We start from the raw sequence: 19965 nt of genomic DNA, 5'->3' as shown, positions 1-19965 counted from the left end.
CAACAGAAATTCGATCCTGGAACAGCTAAGTACAGGAGTTTTCACTGAATTACATCCTAAATTAAATTCAACCAGGGTGAGGAATTCATTGACTTGATTGGACTTTCTAAGAGTCTGCAAGAAGTTTGTTTCGGAAGAACGAGAAGTTGGAGAAGAAACTTAAAAAAGATCAAGAAATTTGAAGAACTGGAATAACATTGGACATTGGAATTTTAGGTTGGAAATCAACATTGGAATATTAGGAACAAATATACATTTAGCTACAAATATAGTTCTTCCATAAGGTTTAACATTACTTTGTAAGTATAATTCCTAAAAATAAGTAAATTTCTATAGAGAATAAGTATAGTTTTCAATATAGTTTCCTTATAATCGTTTCACCGGATACAAAGAAATTTTCACTCTGAAGAGTTCAATTTTCGTTTGGTCACAGATAGATCAGCTTGAAAATATTCGAGCTAATTAGACCGAGCTAAAATTGGACACCAGCCCAATAGTGGAAGCTTCATGGCTGATGTTCGTCCAGAACCAAGTGCCACCTGATAAGATCTGCTCCCTTAGGGAGCTATCAGACGGCTGAGAATAACAGACCAGCGAGTTTATGACCTGTGACAACTTTTTATGGAATATTTTCAGCCAGCGCCGCTTGTAATTACCTGCATTAATTGGCCTTCGAGTGCCATGATCGCCTTTTCGAGTGCTGATACTGTTTAAGGTTCTCGGTTACGGTATCTACTTGTCCCTGAAGATGATAAAGTGCCTTCCCTGCTAATATATTTCCATAAGTCTCATTGAATCTCTGTATTTTTCAACTTGTTCCACGAGAAATTATTTTTAAACGAGGATAAACTAACCTGGACACGGTGTACACTAGTTTTTGCATCTGAGATTAAACTTAATTGTTCTATAGGTTGTTTGGTAATTTTCATAGATCGGCCAAAAATTAAGCGCTTTGTCAAACTGTAAATCCTCGATCAACCTATATTCCTACCGATAAACCTTCACGCTTCCTAATAGGAAGTAAATAATAGGATTCTCTCTAAATACTTTTTCGAAACGTAAAACCTATATGAAAAATTCTGACGAAAATGCTATTAAACGAATACATGAATCTCCTTTCACAGCCACAATTTTAAAGAAATACCATTATACGATGTAAATTAATTGAAAAAAATTGCAAACGAAGAAAGAATAAATGATGACGCGCGACTTCCAAACGGCAGCGCATTTCCTGCAACAAATTCTCCGCCAAACCAATCTTTGCTATATCGACGAGCCTCTAACTGATCATCGCCAGGCAGATAATCTCGTAGAACGAGGGAATATACCGAAGAACCGTGCGAAAAACAGTTCGAAACGAACCTGCCCGGTGAGCCTGCGGACCGTTCAACACGATTAACAGGAGGAAACGAAGAAGAAAGAAAAAAAAAGGTGTACGAGGAACGCGATAATCAGTCGCTGGCCGGAAGGTGCTAACGGAATTAAGCCAGCGTTTCCTTACTCCTGGCTAATTTCTTGTGTGGTCCTCTCCTTCCTCTCCCTTCTTCTGGAACGAGAGGGCTAAACGAGTCGATAAATCTTACCCGCGTTCGCTGCATGCACGGCCGCATAACGGCGTGCTCGTGTCTGCTTTATATCGAGTCGCGTAATTAGGCCCAGAGACAACAGGTGAGCAGCTTGTGACACAGCTGCCGGCTTCCTTCGAAACGCTGACGTTTGGCCGGGCTTTTATCTATTCCCTGGATCGACCGATCCGACCCGAGAGCTTCTTCCGGATACGCTTCGTTGGAGCTGGCCAACGTGCAACGACAGGGAAATGGAAAATTGGGACGACGTTCGAAGAAAAGCAATCGTTGCGAGCTACGTGGTTCTTACGGATCGCTGGGGTAATTAAGGCGGATGGAATAGGAACAGGATTTTTGGACAAGCTGCGCTGTAAACTGGCCATCTGGGATAACCGAGAAATGGAAATTTCCAATGTAGCAATTAGTTTGCGAGAAGCTGAATTAGAAGAATTGAAAGATAAATTGGATCTGAATTGCAGATGAACAGTGTGCATTTTCGCAATGTGTATTTTTACTACAGGACGATCTTTGGGATAGACTTTGCTGGAGTTGAGACGTCGGGGGAACGAAATTATATTACATCCGTGGATGAGAATTATTGAAAAAACACGTGATTCTTTGGAAAAGGTGAAACCATCGATTAATTCGTCGATTAGTTTAATTACCATATACGTGAATTCATAGAAATGGAATTTCTTGACGAAACTATTTCTCCTTCAAAACCTTGTTCACTTCGAATTTCATCGACGATAGAAAGGTCCAAATATTGGTATTCCTAGAACCATAAGGAAATTATGGGACAGTCAGGCCACGGATTTACTCGTTAAAGAATCGACATTGGAGCAAGAGCCACCCTGTATGGCTCGCTGGCAAGCTCAGACCTCCCGAAGATATTAATCGCGAGCGTCGCCGCTTTGCATAATTTTGTAATGCATCCCGTCAACGAACGATAGCATCTTTCGCACGGCGAGGGAACGCACGTGGGTGTTTTGCACCGCTCTCGTACTCCGCGCTTACGTAAGCCTGATAGATTGGAATTATCCGCGAAATTTATGTAGCTCGCCGGTCCGCACCGAGGAAACTCGCCCTCGTGAGTTTATTAACGCGCGTACGCCCCGGGTAACGAGATACCCGCAGTTTTTTCCTCATTCACCGTTATTATAGCAGAAAATTATACCAGAAAAATCCTCTTTAACGTGGGTTAACAATTTTTTCTTTTTTTTTTTTTTTCTTTTCTTTTTGAGATCATCGCTTTAGCAAAAACACCGTCGTCGTTGCTCTATTTTTTAAGCTCGCCCCTTTTAATTTTAGAAGTTCCGCCAGTGTTTCGTTTCATTCGATCAATTTATCGTATCGTGGAAAAATTATGGCAGGAAGACCTGTACCCTTCGTCTATTTTAGCGATAGAAAAGTATCCAAATATTTGGATCAATACAGGTATCGGTAAATTTCTGTTGTAAAAATTGCTGGAAACGAACGTTCGTTAGGCATTTCACTTTTTTACGGATGCAGCTGAAAAAAAAGCTGGGTTTACGTGTGTCGAAACAAACGTTAAATAATTAAGGTACGTGTAACGTATTTTTGCACATTATGCGAATCCTGAAGATCTTTCCCGTAAAACAGTCTATCAACGGACTTACACTTTGTCAAAAATACGTAAACGAATATTCGAATATTTCCAAGAAGTAATTCGTCTAAAAAGCGGAGAAAATGGATAGATCTCCAGAAATAAAATATCAAGTCGCGTTTCACGAGGGACCATCGCTCATAGGATCTCCACGATTTCCCTTTGCGCGGGCTCATACGTCAGAATCCAAGGCAGCCCGCTTCTAACAGCGAGCACGACTCGTTTCACTCGGACTATTTGTCGCGGCGAATCACGGCGATCCGTAAAGAAAAAAGCCGACTTGACGGATACCCGACGGACGACGAAGCTCGTTTAACGAGCCGTTGCTTGTGAAATAAAACAAAAAAAAAAAAAAAAGAAAAGGAAGAAAGAAAAGGAAAGGAAAAAGAAAGGAAAGTAAATGGTCAGAGCATCGGGGTCAAAAGAAAGCACGAGGACATTATAATCGTTTTGTACGATAATTTAACGGGCCGTCAGACACGGCTACACGAAAGCATCGTTCGTGTTTCATTTCACATTTTCGATTAGCCGAAACACAACGTTCCTTCCCCTTGTCCATTCCCTTTTATTAAAGCCTCTCTATTCCCTGCCACTTCTTATTCTACTTTTTCTTTCTGGCTGTCTTTCATGTTCTTGACGTTGTTTTCGGGTATTTTTTGGCCCCTCTTTGCCTCCGTATTTTTAACCCGGTTTTCCATCTTTTATATTTCAGCGTTTCAGCAAAGGGGCAAGACTTCTAACGCTTTGACAAAACATTTATAAGAATTACTATGTACAATTAGAATACTTAATGATAGTTTACCGATACTTTGCTGAAACACGGGACAGTTTTCAAAATTATAATTAGGTCGAAAATGAGCTGTTTCTCGTTTTGTTCTTCGTATTCTAACTAGTACAGATCCATCTAATTTCCTCTTTTCTCTTTTACTTTCAACCTCATAGCGCTCGATTTTACTTCTTTTCTCTTACCTCCGCCTTACACGGTCTTCTTCCTTCTTGACATTTTCCTATATATTTTCTATATTTCATCTTGGTTCATCTTTCATTCATTCCTACGCATCTCAACTAGCGCAAACCCGTCTAATTTCACTTCTCTTCTCCTACTCTCGATTTGTTCTTCTCCCCTACTTCCTCTCACGCACTCTCTTACCCAATACGCGCCTTTCCAATACTTCAACATCCACTAACCAGTTCCTACCTCGACTCGTCCATTGTTCTCTTTCCTCAATCACTCATTCGCCAACATCCTCTAGCCACTTTCCTCATTTTCCTCTTCCATCCACTCCTTTCACCAATTCCTCCCATTCCGAATTTCCTCTCTCCGTCTTGAAACGCACGCAAACACACGTATACGCCGTCGCAGCCTCGAATAGCCCTCTTTCCTCTGGAAGTCGGGCGGCTGTGTTCGCGCGGCCTCCGGCTCTCGACAGCAGGCGCGGCAATAAATTTTCGCGCGCCGACACCGAGCAATATTTCCTTGCCGTTTGTACGCGCCAGTTCTCCTCTTTTTGCCGGGGCCCCCGGTACACGCGGATAAACGCGCTGCGTATTACGGTTAAACGGCGAGAAAAAAACCCGCCAGCCCGTTCCATTTCAATTTGCGAAATGGCGCTCTGCGGCTACCGTGGCCCGTTGCTTGTCGCTGCTGTCGCCAGCTACCTTTCGCTTCGTGGAATCCGAGATCAGGATTAGGTCGTGCTTATTACGCAATTGATGGTCAATTTTCAAGGATTTTTGAGAAATTCCATCGTATTTTGATAAATTGCTGGTTCGGTATTTTCGAGGTTCAAGTAATGGTAATATCGCTGTTTCACCGCCTACCATTCGCTTGGCAGATTCAGCATCGGGATGAGTCGATTCAATTTATTGTGGTATCGATGGGAATTCTTGAGATATTAGGTATGGTAGTTCAGAGTTTGCAGGGTTCAAGTGTCGGAAATGGTAATGTTTACCTGATTATCGCTATTCCGCTGGCTACCTTCCGCTTAAATTTATCACGTCTTTATTGCGGACGTTCGAGATATCAGATATGGTAGTTCAGCATTTTGGGAGTTTAATCGCCAATCATGACGATAATTAATCCGATTGTCCCTGTTCCGCCGACTAGCTTTCACTTGGGAGATTTGAGAACGAGGAAGAGACGGTGGATTTTATCGCGGAATCGATGAGAATTTTTGAGAAATTGGTTATGACAGTCGAGTATTCTGTAGCGGAATACCACACAAACTCCTTTTCTTCGAACCTTCTGATACTTTCTGATTAACCAAATAAAAAGTGTCACGATAAAACTATCCTCCTCGTCGAACGTCGTGACGACGTTAATTCTCGACGGAGATTATCTCGATCGGAAAGATCGAGAGCCAGGGTGGCAATCGATCCGTGACAACGACCAGCCAGAAGAAGGACACGAGAGTCATGGCTTGTTCGCGTGGTTTCCGCCGCTGGTTCCCGCGCTCTTCTACTTACAATGCCGCATAAAATCGGGCCACAACGCACCGGCCAGCTTATTAAATTATGCTCGTTAGGAAGTTTCGAGTTGAAGCCGCTGCGTTTAACATTCTGGCCATACCGGCGCTTTGTCCCGCGGTCGCGAGGATTCACCAGGGATCGACGACCTGTTTCCTGTCTGCATCAATCAGGAATTTCCTTCTTTCGTTCTTTCTCTTAACGGACAACAACCTTTTGCCAACTTAGGATTTTAATGGCTCGTTGATGCCATTTGCCAACTGTTTTATCATCGAGCAAGTAGCATATACTTTCGTGTGTAATACTTTTCATTGTGTTTGCTTCATTCCTGTAATATTTTTAATATGACTGAGTTTCGTGGGAGCTTGACGACGGTGTTTAGTGTTTTCCACTTGCTGTTTTTCTTCAACATAGGTATTTCAGCTATTTTCATTTATTCCGCAGTAATCTTCCGGTATCGTCTTTCGACGACGTAATCTTCTGCCTTAATCTTCGTCGCGCGATTATTAATTAACTTAGAAATTAGAAGTAAGATAATGTATGCGCACTTTAATAGATGTTATCTATGGCCTTTATCCGAGTTGGATTAAATTACGAAATTTCTTTCGTCGAATCAACCATACAAATTTTATTCATTCTGCAATTTTACAATGAACTAGCGACAAACTATTCTCAGTATCTTCGTATATTCTGTATTCTTCCAATCGTTGCTCACTTTTCAAAGCATACAATCTTTTAGTAATTTTAATTTTCTATAATCATTGATTCACGATCGATCCTCTACAAGTGATCCGTGTGTCTGAAATATTCCATCGCTATATATATTTATTAACCCATTAATTAAAAATCAAGCATTGGTTCGTCATAATTTCATAAATACTGCAGCTTCGTTCAGTTCCATAAAATTGTAGCGACGTGAAAGATATTAGTCGAATCTTGGAATTCTCCTTCAGAGGCACGATATTAAAAAACAGAATTCGATAATGTAAATTGATCGAAAAGAGATCATCGCAATCATCATCGTTGCACCGATGCCGCATAATCTGTCGCTTTCAAATAAAAGCGAGACGATTATCGCTTCCTATACGCGCGTTGTACATTCCAAATCAAAATGAAAAATCGTAACCATCGACAATCTTCGTCTTATAAATTCCACTCTGTTACGCAGGGTTATTATTGCGATTGGCATAACGAGCTTATGTCCTGTTTTATCGTTTAAGATTGCAATAAGATTTTCTATTGAAATCGAGAATCAGGAAACCTGATTTCCCAGTGTGGCAGGCTAATCCAAGGTCCATTGTGAACGCGAAGCCATAAATCAACGCGATCGAAAGCTTTTTCCGCGGCTATCCACGTTTTTCCCCCGATGATTCTCATGATAATTATTATTTACGAGGTCCCATAGTATCGTCGGTTGCGTTACGTTACTTTACGATCATTTTTTCATTCGTTTCTTTATGTGTCCTCTTTACTGGCGCCTCCTTCTCATCGTCGCTTCCTGCTTCGCAGCCAAGTCGTTCCCATTTTCGTTAATGCGCCCTTTGTTGTTACCTTTCCCATAATTGTTGCTGCCCAACACGATCTTCCAATAACGATCCTACCTTTTTATCGCTTTCGACGATCGTCCGTGCCATTTCTGTTTCTATTTTGTCCTCCTTTCATTTTCCCCTTTTTCAGCCGTTCCGTCGCTACTTATCGTTTCATTTGTTTCGAACGCGTCACGGATTTAGAAACGTATGAACGAAATTGGTTTATAAACGTGAACGATACAATTTCATTTAGCAAGAAGGAAATTATCGTGCTTAATTTTGTCTGCGTTGCTAATTATTGTCATGTCGTTAATTATACGCCGTTAATTATAGATTATACGTCTAGATCCCTATTAAAGTATAATTATTCGTGAGCTTCGTTGATTATATTAAACTTTATAAAACGAATGAAAAAGTTGATACTCCGATATGAAAATAATTTACAGTTCTGAGCCAATGGCAAATATATCTTAACCGTCTGTAGCGTGGAGTCTCATTCCGCTCATTCTTGCGATATAAGATTCATTTAAGCGAACATTAGCATCGACGTTTCAAAATAAGTCTCGTTTAAACCAGCATTGACATCGACATTTCTATTTTATAATTCGTGTCATTTATTTAAATAAGGTCCGTTTTATCGAAAACAGTACTCGATAGTCGGTACAGTGGACTGTTTCAAGTGCTGCTGCCTGTCAACAAATTGGATGCTGTAAATCGCGAGCGAAAATCAGAAGACCGAAAAGCAGCTGGGCTTCGCGGGAATTAAACGCATGGCCGATTAATTGCGGCCACGATACGATCGTTTCGTTTCATTCGTTCGTTATCTGTGTGATCCAGCGTGTCCTCATTACCGCCTCTTATCTGTATTAAAATTAATAAAGAGAGATCGCGAGAGGCGTGCAGCTGCGTTGACCCGCGCGGATCACAGTTTCAGCCTCTCGAACGACGTCTGATCCCGTATAAATTATAGTCTTTATACTCGGCGTGAAACCGCGATAGCGGTTTTACAGTGATCTTCGTTCTACGGTGGAATTAGTTCACCAGCTTCATGTAAAATTAATGAGAAGGAAGGAGCTGCACGGTATAAATGTGCTTCGAGTTTTTCGATTTATGCTGCAGATTAAAGTTCCAGCAGTTGCACAAGATTGTATTAAGATTGTCAATAAAATTCGATAGCGGTTTTACACTGAACTTCATACTACGAGGTAATTGATTCACCGGCTGACTGTAAAATTAATTAAACCCAAGAGCTTTGTCCGACTTGTCGTAGACAGTAGGTTTTTGTTCGAGATTAGATAGAAAGTCGTGTTGAGATCGTCAGAAATGATCTTAATCTTTTAGTGTCTTAGGTATTGTAAGGTCAGACATAACCATAGTGACTCTATAATCCAGACTATAGTAAAGTGCTATAGTCCTTTAAACCTTCTTTCGTCTTCCATCGTAGTCTCAAGTAGATTACCTAATTCCAGTATTTCATTCGAAAGTGTATTCTACGTTCTATACAGAAGATAATAATTTTCATCGCGAGAAATATTTCTGAAATGTAAACGGAAATGAAATACTCTGAAACCAAATATCTCCGTTCGAAACGTTGTATAGATCGCCCACGACTCGACAACGTCAATTGACGTTTTGTATGCAACAACTATATCCAATTATAATAAAAGTCTGCAAGATTGCGAGGCAGGCAAAAATCGTAGGATGAAAATGGAGGAGAAGAGAGAAGAGTGGGAAGAGAGGGAAGAAAGAGAAGAATCGGCGCGACGCGGCGCCCTGCGCCGTAAATCCTGTTACTCGGTGCCGGCGAGGAGAGGTGCGCGCAGGTGTTGCCGAGGTATCCTCGTTATTTATTGATTTACTTAATTCGGCCAACAGAGGACCGCGGGCCCCTGCCCGTTTGAAGAGAGCCGGCTCATTTCGTGATTAAAAGACGTTACGGACGCCTCGACGCAGCATGTGTGTGGCGGCAGTCGGCCCCTTCCCAACCCACACACCGCCCTGCGCACCGTTCTGCACGTCGTTTGCACCCCTCCGAGCCGGTGTCCATATTTTTCCGGTTAACGGCTCTCGCCTTTCTCGGTTTATTGCGATTAGACAAGCCGAGAGTCGGATAAGCGCGGCCGAAGGTCGCTTTATGGCCGCCACAACGTTTACGGACTCTGTTCTAAGGATTTCTGGACGCGTCTTAGAAAACCTAAGTTACAATTAAACATATTACGTTGCATAAGCAGTTATAAGCAAATAAACGTGAAAATAATACAACAAAGTAGGTGAAACATCGGAAGTAGTTTAGCGAAGGAAACAAATCTCTGTTTAGACCGTATTTCGTTATTTGTATTCGTAAAGATATAAATTTGCATGAAAATTCGTAATCTTCTTGTGGCGAGACAGGCAGAATTTCATTTGGCCGATCTACCAACGTTATACCAAACTTCTTCCAAGAAAAGAAAGCCACGGTTACAATTGATGCATATTCGAACTGGCTCAACGCGAGGACGTGGCCTGCAAACGTGCCAACGTGACCTGCGAACGTTGCTAGCGAATTCTGATTTCTGTGCGGAATCCGCGTTCAAATGCCACGCTGTCTGACGTTTCGAACCATGCGAAGGCTACACTCGTACGCTATGAAGTACACTACACTTCGATCGCTATGAAGCGATCTACAGTGGCTACAAAAAGTATCGGCATTCTATTTGTCCTAACATTTATATACTAATTAGTCAACGTCCATAATATACTTTAAAAATTAAAAAACACTCGAGTCTATTAAATTTCGTATCTTCCAACGGTACTTCCGTATGTCTACGAAGGTTTGGTACCATGAAAGAGAAACATAGAATCTGGTAAAGAACCGCTTCATTAAAAAACGAGGCTATGTGCTCATACCTCTTGTAGCTACTGTATATAGATATTCGATTACATCGATAAATATATCGATTTATCCAGAACGTCAACTCGTCCGAACAAGCCTAACATGCGCGAAATTCGACTTTGAATATAGGGTTGGCAACTAAGTGATTGCAGATTTTGTGATTAGGTGGTAATAACAAAATCCGCAATCTCTTAGTTGCCAAACCAATAGTACCTCAGCCCCACGAATCGAAATCCTCGATCGTCGAAAGTGATCAGGCTGGATCGGACCGAGTGAAATCCCACTGCAGGACTGGACAGAGCTGCTCACCAGCCGGGGGTCCCTATTAATGCCCATTTCGCGTTTAATCTGATCGCTGATCTCTCAGAACGCGAACGGTCGCGACTGACCGGTAGATAGAGCGCGAAAAGTGATGAGAAGCGCGGAGATAAGCGAACGTGGTGGAACTGGTGGTTCGGATGACGGCCACGAGGCGGGAAGAGCGACAAGGACGATGGAAATACTAATAGCAGTGGGGATATCGGGCCCCGGAGCAAGCGGGTCCGACGCTGCGGGGGGCCTCACACGCACGAGCCAACACATCGCCTTGAAAAACCAACATCGGCGCCGACAAATAACTACCCATATTATCCGATCTTGTAGGCTACCATCTCACCACGAGCCCTTTGTGAGGGGGCCAGCGTTATGTATAGCGGGCCCCATGGAACCGAGACGGTAAAATACAGCCGTCCCCACCACCGGTCTTCTTCTTGGTATACCTTTGCGTTTCTCGTTTATTTTAAACGAAATTTTGGCGCGCGTATTTTTATCAAGTTTGCCTTGTTGCGATGTTTCATTCTGGGATTAGACGGTTAATGTATTGCTTGGTGTCTTTATAGAATTAAATACAGCCGTCCTGTCCATTGCTTCCCTCCTTTCGCGTTTCTTGTCTGTTCTACGTGAAATTTTGCCATAGTATGCGCTTCCGTGAAGTTTGTTGCAACGTTTAATTTTGAGATTAGACGCTAAATGTCTGGCATTAGCTGGCGTCGTTGTAACTTTGATACTACAGTGGTCTTATCCACTTTGGTTTCTTTCGTGGGATACCTTTGTGCTTCCCGTTCATTTTTAATGAAAGTTTCACGATGTTTAGTTCTGCGATCAGGTGGTTAACGTATTGGTTGACGTCTTTATGTATACGATATGTCCATTATGATATATAGCCGCCTCCTCTATTGGTTTTCCTCTTGGTACACACCTTCGCGTTTCTCGTTTATTCGAAATGAGATTTTGGCGTACGTGTTTTTATGGAGTTTGTTCCGTGGTTTTTGTTGCAACGTTTATTTCTGGAATTAGATGGCTGATGTCTTTATGCAAATTATACAGCCAAAGACAAGAAAAGAAAAAAGACAGAGTTTTAACAGACTTGCCAGTCCTAACGTTAAATTTATCGAATCTCCTTCCTTTCTCGCCATTAAAAATTGATTTCCTCAATAAATCTATCTCGTACCATTTCTTATATTTACTTCGACTCATTAACTCAATTTAATTCCACCTTTTACAGCTGATAACAGACAACGTTCTGCTTGTCTTTCGTGACCATCGAAGTGGTTCACCGAACAAATAATAAAGTAATTAAAAGAGTGTGTCGTTGCTGAGGAACCAGTCTGCCGGTCGCTTATCTCGCCGTCACAGCGAGGCGAAATTTATATTTCCTGCCATTATTTTTGCCGCGTATTCCGCAGGAGTCTGGAAACGAATAAAACTCGCCCGGAGTACCAGGAGACGATACCGTTACGCGTAAATCCGCCGTTCTCGCCTGATACTAATAAAGACTGACCTGTCTGCTCGTAGGTGCGAAAAACGTCTCGAGCTCCAGCGGAAACGTCCATTCAGCGATAAAACGGGGATTAATCAAAGCGATAGAAACGTTTTAGCGACTCGAGAACCGCTCAAGTAGTAGAGCTCCTTTCTGAAGACTTTGAGATTGCATCGAGAAACGAGATCTTACGGTTAATTGAATCTCGCGCCATTGAATCTCTTCAAGTCGTTTACTCAATATTTCTCGAAATGTATACGGTGACCCGCCAAACCATTCGAACATTTATCGCTGAATGTTTCTGCGGATATATCAGGCGCACTGTTAAACTCTCTAAAATTCCGTTAGCACTGTAACGAGACACGGCTATCGCGATTACGATGGGAAAATTTAATATCAAACGGGAAACGCGTGTAGAAGTTACGAGATATTTATTGCGAATATACACTGAGTGAAAAATTAGTATATGGCTTGTATAGTACGTAGTAGTCTTAAACATACAATTAATGCTAAAGATCGTCACACTGTATATTGTGGCTTGTTAATATAGCGAATAATTTGATTGTTTAAATAGTTCGGAGATACGAATAAGTGTCTGTAATTGTAACGTGTGCGTATATTTTTAAATTCGTTTCAAATTTTGCCAATATAATCACGATAGTCGTGATCTCGTTACGGTGCTGATGTGATTTCAAAATGTTTTGTATAATATATGCATAAGAAGAAGGAGCCACTGTATATAGAATTTTTCATTGCTTTATATCTTCGTTGTTTTTTAAAACGTTTCGATGCGATCAAACCAGCAAGTGATAAATGAAAAGGAAATGTTAAATGTTAAAAACAAAGAAATAAAAAGAAGTCGGATACATCGAATATTTTGACGTGAAAATTTGTAGAACGACGTGAATGGCATTCAATAAGCAAGCATAGGTGTATCGAGGTATTAATTAACGTGGCATCAGCGCGATTAACGAAGGCGGGAAATTAATTAGTGAAGCACGGATTTGACGGGGCGGTGGTTAATGAAGTGTAGAATTGTCGGAGTTTTATTTAATTACTCGGTGCCGAGTCGAGAACGCTCGTTAAAAAATTATAACGTCGTTAAAATTTTAACGAGGCCGGCTGGGCAGAATTTTCGAAATGTTCTATCATCGACGCCGCGAGAAAGTTTTTAATTAATTAGCCATAGATCCCGCGCAGAATGTCAATGAATTTGTTATGACGCTATTAAAATGCCGAGCAATTATTTATAAATCTGACAGACTAATAGCTCAATCATTCAAAAAATCTTTCCGTTGTTCTTCCATTTTTTTTTAATCCTCCTTTCACTAAACTTTTATCCGTACCTTTTTCAAGTTACCTGGAATTTAACCCTTTCATCCTTCCAGAACGATAATACCATCCAATGTTTTATGACTTTTACAGTACGTTCACACTATGCAATATCCTTTTCCGGAACTAATTAACAGAGAAATGCTACCACTGAATTAATACATCGAATCGAAAGCTCAAATAAAGAGAGGTAATTTGGACAGACTTTTTCAAATAAATTTGGACGTACCGAGATTAATATAACACGTGAAAGGATCATTTTCTATAACCTCCATTAACACAGTATTTCAATGAATTTCTTCAGAATAATTTGCGTAGTGAAATATGTGAAACTCGCGTTAAGCCGCGTACGTCATTCGGATTACTCGGATGGCATATTAATAAGCTTCACAAATCAACAATTATCACATCATCTTCTTACAATAAGTAATCTCATAGAAGTAAATAATTCGTTTTAAAAAACAAGTCTAATTGCAGAATAAACGATAAAAAGTGTCCTACTAATTGTATGTATCCTAATGAAATTGAGAAAGTTACAAAACACGGCGTTGATCGATTTGACTTTTAAAGCTTCGTTTAAGTGTACAAGAAAGTAGCGTAGAATGTTAATTAGACGCTTCCAGCTTGTTCCCTTTCCTATTCACGCGGCGTAGCTAGACAACTAGCGCCATCAGGCCAGATCTCCTTCTAAGAGCATTCGAAGCGCCACAAAAGCGTTCGAGCGAAGTGGACGAAGGCCGTGCGACGTTTACAAGGCGTCCGATTAATTTCTCGTCGGTCGGGATGAATCTTTCGGTCCGCAGGAGGAACGTAAGGGCCGGTCTTCTGGCCTTTCATGGCCAGGAGACGCTGAAGGCTCCGCGGCACCCACGGCACCGATTGTAAATTAGGGCAAATTGATCGCAAATCAGCCGCGCCGGACGAGAGTCACTCCCACACGATCCGTCCGGGAAAGGGGAAGAGACGCAAACATGCCCAGCCCAGGACTTTGTACGCGAGACCAGGCCTTGAACGACGATGAGAGAGAAAAGTAATGCCCGAACGGTCGCGGGTTTATTGGCCATCTTAGTTTCCAACGATCGCCGCGAATGTAAATCCTCTAAACGACTAACGCGTTTAGCTTTGGTGTCTTGGCTTCAGGGAACGTTCCTAGGATTGGTGCTCGTTTATGCGCTCCTTTAAACAATTAGGGGATCGTTCTCCGCGTCATTTTGATTTTTATACCCGGTCTTTTGCGGTGTATATATATACACCCTGTTTATAATTATTAGGACAGTGTAACCTCATACCATAAGATGTGATGATTGGAATAAATTATCAAGAATCAATCGATCGGACAGAATATTGCATTCATGCCAGATAACGATTCAAGAACGAGAGGAACAATTATGAATATCACAAATGCTAAGAGGAAAAATCTGGAATCGAATAACAACGAATAATCCGAACGTAGCAAATGATTAAAATAATCGAGGAAAGACATAATCTCGTAAACAGGTTCACATTACACAAGACAGACGGAGACTATAGAACGTGGGATAAATAAAATTCATGTATTCAGTGTCATGTGAATACATGAATTTTATTTATCCCACGTTCTATAGTCTCTGTCTGCCTTGATCTAAGGTTTCCAATCTTGCTCCAGATAGACGAACTTTGGCACTCACGTTCTATCGAAAATTATAAAATTATAATAGAAATATTTATAACCCACTTGTCAATACACAATGATAATATTAGTTGGAAAATTATCGTGCAAGAGGAGGTAGATTTAAAGGAGTGTAGCCCACGAGTACCTAAGAATCTTCTTGATAACGATTTTAAAAGGATCCTTGGAATCCCTGACCATCGGAAGAGCATCGTGTCGTCGAGCTCTGTCCCGAAGCATCTCTAGAATTCAACCACCCGTTCTCACCTGGACACCAGAGAGGCAGGCACCTTTCGAGGGTGAGAGAACTGTACCAATGTAACAGTTCGGTGCCTTTAAGCGGCTTCGAGGCGGCGGCATCGGCGCCCTCAAACGCGCCGACAAACGTTGTCCCGCTAGAAAGCCCTCGTTCCGCTAACCCTTTTCCAAAGCCAAGCCGCGTCTCGTTCTCTCATCGTGAAACGGCGATCGAAAGACCGTTTTCGGGGACCAGGTGCGAATGGAGAACAGGCAGAAAGTTTCACGTCGATGTGGTCTCGTTAGGGATTCGCAAACCGAGGATTCCACTCGATCAATCGCTCGCAATACCACGAAGCTACCCTAAAATTTTCAATCCTTATGATATACTATAAAACGCAATTAGGTAGAGAATTTGCTTGACCTATCGAATATCGTACAAAGTAGCATTCTTTGGATATTTGATGTCCACTCTGTACGTTTATGAAACTTTAAACATAAGATTGGACAAAATCTAATTACAAGTAAACGGTTAATTGGACAGTCAAGCTTCTAAGAGTTCTTGTTATAACTTCAGTTGCTCGTGTTTTGTGTTCAATCCTTGCACAAAACTCCTAGGACACTAGCCATTTTCAATAAAACTTCCATACTTGGTGTGGGCTATGACTCTTAAGTAATATACTTTCTTCGTCGTCCAAACTGTCAGATTATGCAAAATATTGGAACACAATTCAGCCATACGACTCTTTTCAACTTTCAAGAAGATATGGTAACTGTCGTAGCAGTTTCGGGCTACGGTGTGTATGCGTGTAGCACTTCATAGTCCAGTTCTCAAGATTCCACTCGCATCGTACGCGCGATAGCAACTTTCATCACAAACAGGAACGATCAAAAAGCTGCATCAGAATGCCTCCGGTCTTCCTTTATCCCAAAGCAAGAACTCAAACAGGAATCCCAATGCCGAATCTCTGAGAACTTAAAGTTGACGATGTCAATTAACAATCCCAGCCGCGGCCCAATTAATCAGCCAGGGCATAACCGAAAAACGAGAAGCAAGAACCGTGGACAAGCATCAATCTCGCGTCGGTTGCCAGCGTAAATCCGCTCCGTCCGACACTCTCCGTTTCCATTATTCCTCTTCCCATCGAAGACACCAAGCCAGGACCGAAACAAGCCGAGTCCAGAGAGAGAGAGAGAGAGAGAGAGAGAGAGAAAGAGAAAGAGAGAAAGAGAGAGAGAGTAGAGGTAGAAGGCTCGAGCCAAAGCGACCAAAGCCACGGATATCTATAGCCCACGACGAAGAGGTGTACACGACTAGAGAGGATGGCTCCCGGTCGCGCTGGATGGACACGGACAGGTCCGCATTGTATTCTGCGGCCAGTAAATCCTGGTGCTCGTAGTGTAAATGAGAGCCAGCCGGGGCGGGGAACGGTGGTACCCGGCTAGGCTTGGACCAGAAAGGGCCAAGGCTCCTCTCCGCTTCCAACTAACGCGCCGACGATGGCGAAACAGAGACGGAAAGATTTATCTGCGAGCCGCGAGCACGCCACGGCAACCCTTTGTCGCTGGCCGCGGTGAGAAGTTCGCATTTTTCGCCATTTTTTTCCTACCGTTTCGCGTCCGTTTCCGTCTCCTTCCGATCCTTTCGTCGGATTTTTTTCATAGTTTCTTCTTCTTCTTCTTCTTCTTCTTCTTCTTCTTCTCCTGCGGAGTTTTTCGTTTGGTGGACGCAAGGAAAGGCGGAGGAATCGAGGGAATCTGACGGAGCTCAACGTGCTTGATCGTCCACGGCTTGTTAGGGATACTTTGCATTTAGAGAAGAATTGCCAGATGGAGTATGAATTGGAAAAGAAGTTGGAGGTTGCATGATTATGTCTTAAGGGAAGATCGATTTTATGTTTGGTTTCAGTAATGGATACTGGAGGGTGGGTTGGCAATAGGTGACACGAAACAGATACGAGTTAGTGTCGTGTGTGTTTCGCAGGGAATTTGTAATTAATCCAGCTGACACGTTGTTGACTAGGCGTGACTAGGCGTGGTTGCTTTTATTTCCTATCACTGTTCTTTATTTCTTTCTACTAGAGACAAAATAGTCGACGATTGTATCTTATACAAAGATTAATCTCTATATTTTGGTCGAACCTGTGATAATACGCGAGATCTTAGGCTTCCAAATGAGCTGTCAGTTTCGTTAAACAAACAGCTATATGAATCTAATTCAGGTCAAGTCAGGGATCATAGCCGCCATGAAAAAAACAACAGAAATGTAAGTAGTTACATTTCTTACTTCGATATAAAGTTTGTGAAACGACACGCAATATACCAGGCAAGCTACAAAATCCACATTTTTCGTCTTTAACTTTTCCTCTACTCGATCCACTTCCATTCTCTCCAGACAAAGTCATAATTACAATCAATTCCTCTCGATCTCGCGATCATTGCTCACGAAACCATTCCAATCTTTCAGAAGCACACTAACGGCGTCCTCCATCATTTCTTCCATCTCTTCCAGCCCGAAAACACAGCCACAAAAGTCTGTTTCCCCCAAAACCATCCAGCCCAGATAGACAGTTGGGTCAGACGTCGGAGACAGATCGATCGATCAGTCTAAAAACGCGTGCAACCTTAATTTCTCCGGATGGATCGTCACGTAGGACGTCCCTTCGCGTTCCAGAGGGTCGGCCGAGAAAGCGAAAGTCGACCGCCGAGTCGGCCACTTTGCATAGTTTAGCGCTGCGACACCTCCCGGTGTCAATTAAATCCTCGTCGGCTATCGGACTGTGTCGAGTGGTCCATGGGTCCCCTTCAACTTCGAAACTAGCCCCCTTGCCTCTGTCGTGGACGAGTTTCGACGCCGATCAAAGACCACCGGGCATTCCAATTGCTTCCTAATCTTCGTATCGTCGGAGCCAGGCTTTTTTCTTACCTTTTAGCCTTTATCGGTTACGAGTTTTTGATTGATCTATATGGTTCCCTGGGGTGGTATTTTTTTCTTGATAGGATAGCGAGCTGGGACCAGTTGTCTCGAAGTGATTTTATCGAGCTTCGATATTCGAGATGAAGTTCTTCGTGGAAAATCATTCGATATAGAATGATGCTATGATTAATTACTCGATGAAGATAATTCCCTGTTATTGCATATTAAATCTACTGTTTCATTTGTATGTAGTTATTGATTTGTTTATATACTTCAGCTTCAGATTAAGGAATTTCAAGAAATATTTACACGGCTTGAAACGAAGTATCGAGAAGTGATAATCGATCGATTCGTAGCTGTTTTCTGTAACGAGGAAACAAAATTCTAGTTATAAGCACAATTAATTATTAGACTGCGAATTTTCGTGCACTCGTAGGAAATTAAAAATCGAATACTAAACGTCGTTAGAATGTACATAATATGCAAAAGTATGGAAGATATCCAAAGCATAACGTTAATCGTGATATTCAGTGGATGAAATCAATTTTTACTTAGATTGCATTTGTTTAATTGGATTCATAAGAATACGAGTTTGCATAAAAGTTCACAGCTTACCGATCGCTAACCCTAAAACTACCCCTAAGAACTTCTTCAACGCTTCGAAATATCTTGTAGCAAGAAAATAACAATGGCTATTAATTTTCCCTCACTTTCTATTTCGAAATGGTTTCTCGGGTGGAGAAGCGTTCTACGTGGCAGACAGACGCGGAAAAAGGATCCGTGCCTAATGGGAATCGAAGGAAACACGCGGCCCAGCCGGAGGTCCTCGGCGAACCAATTTGTATGCTGATGGCTATCTCCGTGGAATAATTTATAAACGATATTAAACCGTGCTCTTTGGCCGGAGCACGCTACACGCTTGGTACCGGCCAGCCCTCGGGCCCACCCCTTTGCCAAAGGGGGTGGTCTCGAATTTATCGTCGGGAATGCAATCTGTCATCGCGTATTGGCCGCGACTTCTGCGACTATTAAATGTAAATCCGTTTCGATCCACCGGGAACGAGTCAATCGATTCTACCAACTAACAGACGACTCGCAAGGTGTAAGTGGCTTAAAAGGGGTGATTTTTAAATGTTTTTTCAATGGCGAATTTCCTTTGATTTATTCGAAATTTATTTATTATTTTCTTAGATTTATGTCATATTTAGGAAGCGGGGTATTTTTTGAAATTTATTTTCTTTTCGTCCTTTTCTTTTTGAGGAAGCGTTTTGATCTATCGAGGAAGAAAAGTTTCATATTGAACAAATAAAAAACTGAACAAGACTCCAAATGCAAGAGGAAATATAACCTGGGAAATTCCACCGAAAAAAGCGTCCACTTTAAATTCATAAAAAAGAACACTATCTTTGAAACTCGACAAAATAATGAATTATCGTTTAATTTCGATAATTAACAAGAGTTCTATTGTCTTGTATGTAAGCAAAGTACCGAATAAAATAGAAAATTCAAGCTGAAAAACTCCATCCATACGAGCTTCCACCTTAAACGTTCCAGAAAGATTTATGGAAACTTATCATGGTCATACGAAAGCTATTAAGAATGACGATAGCCTAACCATAATCCTAAACATGGCATCTGCTTGGATTTCACAAGGGCGCAATTTGCGCATAAATGTTGCTAACAGGGAAAAACACGTTAAGGGTAGGAGTTTCGTTTCGCGAACGACTTTTTAAGAAACCGCTAATCCAAGCTCGAGGGGGTGGCGGCTATGCTAATATCGAAGCGGAAGGGGGTACAAGGGGGTTGGCCGTATTCAGAGACAACGAAAAGACGAGCAGCTTTCGTGATCGAATCGATTACCGCGAAACTGGCTGGCTGCTCGGCGAACGCCCGGAATAAAATCGAAAAACGAGCCGCATAAAAGTCAACCGATACGTATCTCTTGCCTCCTCTGGAATCCCTGAGCCCCGTCCA

The sequence above is a fragment of the Bombus pyrosoma genome, linkage group LG8 (genome assembly GCF_014825855.1).
Source record: "Bombus pyrosoma isolate SC7728 linkage group LG8, ASM1482585v1, whole genome shotgun sequence".
Lineage (NCBI taxonomy): Eukaryota > Metazoa > Arthropoda > Insecta > Hymenoptera > Apidae > Bombus > Bombus pyrosoma.
Note: the sequence above shows the minus strand (reverse complement) of the source record.